The sequence below is a fragment of the Oryctolagus cuniculus genome, chromosome 15 (genome assembly GCF_051225735.1).
Source record: "Oryctolagus cuniculus isolate XC-2025 breed Fujian yellow rabbit chromosome 15, ASM5122573v1, whole genome shotgun sequence".
NCBI classification, from domain to species: domain Eukaryota; kingdom Metazoa; phylum Chordata; class Mammalia; order Lagomorpha; family Leporidae; genus Oryctolagus; species Oryctolagus cuniculus.
Window position 1 is genome coordinate 8,406,168 of NC_142881.1, and position 5,923 is coordinate 8,412,090.

Sequence of the window (5,923 nt, forward strand, 5' to 3'; positions counted from 1 at the left end):
GCCCTCGAGTCTAGCCATCAGCCGCGTGGCTCGTGGGTGAGGGGCCGGGCTCCACCGAGGCAGGTGTGGTAGCAGAGGCAGGGTTAGAACTGACTGGGACTGACCGGCAGGCCCACAGAACAAGGCTGCAGGTAAAGCAGCCGAATCTAAGAGTGGCCTCATTGCTGCAGGGGCCCCTGTGGGCAGAGCCGCTCCCCTGCGACTGGACCCGACCACACCTGGAGTGCCAGCCTGGGCCCATCGGTCGCTCCACACACGAAGCCTCTGGTGCTCAAAGTCGGCCCCGCACCACCAGTATCGCCTGACACCGTGTTAGAGCTGCAGCATCCGAAGTGAGCACGAGGTCCCAGCTAACTGCAGTAAACAAGCCTGTGGGGGCCGCTGAGCCTGGCTCAGCATGGGCAGCACCTGCGGGGAGCCCTGTCCAGGTGCCAGCTCGCTCCAAGCCGGGAACACACAGACTGGGGAGGCACGGCCCTGCCCTCCAGGAACTGAGCAGAGCCGGCGGCCTCGGGGAAGGAGATTTCAGGGGTGACAGTAACTATAGCCGGACACATCAGCCAGCTGCCCAGAGCAGTTGAGAAAGACTCCTTGCTCTGGTTTGGGTCACTGCCACCATCTGGAGACATCAGCAGGTGAGACAGGTAACCCAGACGCACAGTGAGCGTCTGCCCCATCCTCTTTCCTCCTCCATCTACTCACACACTTTGCTGACAGTGAAGGCACGGACATCAGTGTTCTCCCCAAGTCCTGGCTTCCATGTCCACCCCACCACCACCACCTGCTGATCATCTCCACTGAAGGAAAACTTAACCAGCACTCACTGGGGACTTAGCCCAGGAGGAGACGTGGTGAAGGACCGACACCACCTAGGGAGCAGCCGGAATCCAGCCACAAATAAGAGCCTTGCTAAGCCCCGCCCACCCCCACCAGAGTGCAAGGTGGAAACAGGGCTGCTGGGGGTCTGTGGGTGCGACAGCAAGGCCATGGCTGTGATGGAGGAAGACAGCAGAAGGCTGTGGGAGGGCAGGGGTCAGAGACCCCAGGGAATGCGACGGTGCTCCCTCACCACCCAGGGGTGGCTTCAGGCAGGAGCAGCACCAGGCTGCGGCCCTGGAAGTTGCCAAGGTCGACGTGTGGCTGTGGGGCTCAGGGGTCAAGGCTGGGGTCAGGAAGATCCCTGGACACAGGGGCTCTTCGAGAGCCATGCTTCCGAACTCCCGACTTTACAGGCCCACAAACTTGCAAGCACGTCTTACTTCTGAGACCCACAGGAGACCACACCTCTTCTGAGTCTTCAGTAAAATGAAGGTTGTTTAAAGCTGGCTGTCACCTCCACGGATCTTTAAAGAAGAGGCGGGAATGATACAAGTCCATGTCAAGGACAGCCCATGTCGAGAAGCCGCCTTGTCTTGTTTTGCCCAGACCAGGTTCACCCAGCAGTGTAGACTATGAAGAGCAGCAGGAGTTGGCGATGGAGACCGGGGGAGTGGGGACGCTCCGAGGACAGGACCACCCTTCCCTGACAGCCCAGGGCCAGCCCCATGCCTCCAGGCTGTCCCAGCACTGCTCCTCTTGCTTCCTCCAATGCTTATCCACCTAGAGGAATCTTGTTTTGGCTTAGGCAGTAGGATGATGCTAGGATGCCCATGTCTCATATCAGAGTGCCTGGGTTCAAATCCCCACTTCACTTTTGATTCCAGCTTCCTGCTAATGTGCACCCTGGGAGGCAGGGTTGGGTCAAGTAATTGGGCTTCTGCTACCCACGTGGGAGAACTAGAACTGATGGAGAAAGGACAAAAAGCCTTAGAACCATGTTGACTTCTACACCTACATAACAGCAAGCAGGCCCCCATTTCTCTGCCCTGCTGACACAGCCCACCCTGCCTTGGCCAGCCCTGCCCTGCCTGGACAGCCTGACACAGCACTATCTGAAGAGTCCAGCCATCAGCCGGAACTCCCCCCACTCCTCCAGCTCTCTCCCCCAAGTCGGCAGCTCGGCCCCAGAGCCCCAGCCTCAGCCTCAGCCCAAAGCCCTCCCAGCTCACACTGTGGTCCCGCAGGACCTTCAGAATGAGCCCAGGCTCTCCGTCTCTGCAGCCCAGCTTCAGCTCAGACCCCAAGCCCCTTCCCGCCACTTTGTACATGAACCACCAGTCTGCAAGGGAGGAGGCTCCCTCTCTGTGTGCGTTCACCTGGGAGTGAGCCCCTCCCAGGCTTTATTCTGAACAAACCTGCTCTGGCCTTGGCTTCGGGCTCCGTCTCTTCTTTCCTGACAAGGCTGAGTTCTGGGTGTCCAGCTTCAGTCTGGCCCAGTCTGGGTAGTGGTGGGCATTTGGGGAGTGAACCAACAGATGGGAACTTTCTCGCTAGCTCTCTCTCTCTCTGATAAACAAATAAGTAATTTCAAAATACTAACTTTAAAAACACAAAGGTGATCCCAGTGTGCCCCTGGTTAAGTAACCCCCAGTGACTGTCAGTGTGTCCAAGCCGACCTGGGCAGTCTGGGCTCCTACCTCCCATCACAGGGTCCTGACTGCTGGAGCTCCCTGCCCCTTATACTGGAAGGGGACAGGTCAGGTGACATCAAGTGCCCACCACCCCAAGGCCCTTCCCTGTGCTCACTGTGCCCCCTCAGCCATCATCCAGGGCCCTGGGGTACTCTGCTCTCCTCTCCTTCTCACCTTCCCCAGGAACATGGTCCTTCCAGGCCAGTGAAGTCACTGGGGACAGAAGGAGAAAGTGTGAGCCAGAGGGAGGTGGTGCAGCTGGTGGGACACTTCCTGTGTCACCGTGACCAGGACAGCAGGGAAGATGGGGGGGTAGGGGACCAGTCCTGGGCAGGACCCAACAGGGCCCTGGACAGGCTCTGGGCAGGGCCACAGCCCAGCTATCCACTCTGTAGTATAGAGAGGCCATTCTGCCAGCCTAGCTCGACTCTAGGGACAGAGGCCATGGCTCTTGGCTGCAAGCTAAGGGGGCCAGGTTGAGCAGCCCCTCCCCACCCCCCAGGGCTGCCCAGCACCCAAGGTAAAGCCTGAGAGACAGAGTGGGTAATGACGTGTGGTCCCCTGTGGTCCCAACATGAGCAGTCTGGAGGGTTGCCCTGGGGACACAGCAGCCACCACTGGGCCCTTGCCCTGCCCGGGGCTGATTCACACAGAGTTCAAGGCTCATCAGCAAGGGCCAGGTCAGCCTTTGTCAAGGGTTTGGCAAGTGGTGTTGAAAACCACAAGTGTTGTCAGTCCGCGGAAACTGGAACAAAGGGGAGTTTAAGGGCACACCGGGCCCTGACAGGGACACAGCACGCAGCCAAAGCAAAGAGAACCAGAGGGCCACCGTGCTGCCAGCTCAAGGGCAGTGCAGCCACCATAATGGGGCGCTTGTGCGTGGGCAGTGAAGGGGGAAACCACACAGATGGCTCTGTAGAGCCGCCCCCAGCCCTCCAGCTGTTTCCTTGAGTGCGAGGCATCACGCGTACGTTTCCTTCTTCCGTGTCACAGCACCGAGCCCAGAGAGCCAGAGTCTGTGTGCCCATATACGTGTGCACACGTGTGGTGCACACACTACCCATGTGCACACATTATGTACACACATGTGTTTGCACGTTGCATGAATTGTGTGCAAGGGTAGGTATTGTGCATGGGTGTACATGTGTCTGATATCCTATGTGCGTGTGAGTGGGTATGCCTGTGGGTGTGGCACACATGCAACAGGTGCCTCTGGGGCCATATGTGTGTGCACGTGGGATGCACTGTGTTTGGGGGGCACTTGTGTATGCACGTGGACAGTAATCCACAGGAGGCCCAGTCAACACAAACCCACGTCAGTGGATATAAATGGACAAACACGGATTTTCTGTCACCTTACAGGCCACCTCTGCCGGTTTTGATGGGACTAAGTGGTCTACACCGAGGACAGGGGAGAGTGCGGGGCATCCAGCTTCGCCAGGAGCCAGACCTGGGGGCAGAGAGGCAGAGGGGCCAGGCCCAGAGGAGGCGCTGCTCTCTGTCAAGGTGGTAGAGCAACTGTGCCCTCCACCCACTCTGGGGTCACCCCCAGGACATAGCAGCCTGGACCCTGCAGAGTGGGAGGCACCCAGGGTCCAGTCCTCTCCTCCCAACCAAAGTACAGTGCTTTGGAAGGCCCGTAGCCCTCTCTTGTCCAACCAGAAGCGACCTGGTGAGAGTCGGCCCCCACGCATGCTCAGAAAGCGGGACTCCTTCCTCCTGCCTCCCTCCGTGAAGCCTTCCCTCCGCGGCACCACGGGGCCTGCCCTTTCCCCCAGCGCCCACACTGGGCTGGCCCAGCCCCTAATTCTTCATGTACCTGTCCTTGGGAAACCAGGGCCCACAGCTTCTTACCCTCCCCCCAGCACTGCACACCCATCAGGACCTCAAAGAGCACCTGAGGAGCATCACACCTTGATGGAACAGGACATAAGCCTCAGCCATTCACGTTCATTGCCAGAAGACAGATAAACACTGGAACTTACTCCCTGCCCTTGAATCTCAACTGGGTCTCACACCCTATCACCTTTACACCCCCGCATTCTTTCTCAGGTTCCCAAGGCCTAGCAGGGCCACCTGAAAGGCCAGTTCCAGGAATTCCCATCCACCCGCTGCCCCTACCCGCACCCCCATCCCAAGCCCTCCTAAAACATAAAAAGGCCGGGCCCCTGGGGTCAGGGCCTTCCGCCACGTGTTCCATCACATGCATGCCAGCAGTGGTCACCCACCTCTATGAATTTACTTTCTCTGAATAAATTCTGTCCGGCTGCCTCCTCTCTGTTCTACACCTCTTTCCTGACACACACAGCACTTGACAGCAGTTTCAAATGCTGAGTCCAGGTAGGTCGGGTTGCAGTGGTGAGACCACTCCCAGCCCCCTTCATAAATGAACAAACGGAAGCTCGAGGCGGTGACATGACTGTTTCCAAGATCGTGATTAATAATGAAGAGAGTGGGAAGCAGCCAGGACTCAAACTCACGACTGCCTGACTGTGCTGTGCACGTCTGATGATGCTCAGGGGTCTTCCCCCTCCTGTGCGAGCAGAGCTCTCAGCCATAGCCAGGAAGCCCACATCTGGGCCCCTGTCCCCTCCTCCTCCTCCTCTTCCTCTGCCACCTCCTCACGGGCTATGCTTCCAAACCTTGGCCAATACACCTGGGGTGTGGTCTTTTTACAGACACGGCTCTTCTCTCAAGAATGCTCCTGTAGAGCTCATCTCCTCTCTCACCAGGAAGCAAGAAGAAAACAGAGCTAAACCCTCAGGAGGGAGGGGACACCTAGGTCCTCGCATAAAATATTCTGAGTGTTCTTCATTATCCTGGATAAGCATTTATCCTGGATAAATATCCTGGATATTATCCTGGATGAGACACAAGACTATTGTTGGATTAATAACCACAGGGAAAGAGGAAGAAGGAAGAAGCAGCAGATTAAAAGTGTATCTCAATTGGAAGACTAACTCCCAATTGCGACAGTTAAAAAGGGAACAAAAACCTGCATGTCAGAAAAAAACAAAGTAAACGCATCAGAAAGAGTTATTTTCTGATATTTCTTAGCTATTCAAGAAAGATTTTAGAGGTCACCTGCTCAATGGCCCTTAGTTTCTGAGGAGTAAATTGGGCCTGGCAAGGTTGGTACCTTACAGCCCCCTAGTTCAAGGTCCCCCATTCCACCTGCTTCCTCCCTCCAGGTTTCTAATGGTTTCTATCACCTTGCACTCCTTGATAAGCTCTCCTCTGTAGTAGCAACTATAAAGAGAGCTATTAGATAAGTAGAGATAAGGCCAGGGTCTAAAAAGCCAGATTTTTCTATGTTGGCTTCCTGGTTGTACCAGGAAACACCTCCCTTTACCTCGTGGCCCAAAGGTTAGGAAGAGAGCTGCCCAGGTCCAGGAAAGGCAGGAGGCTGCCTT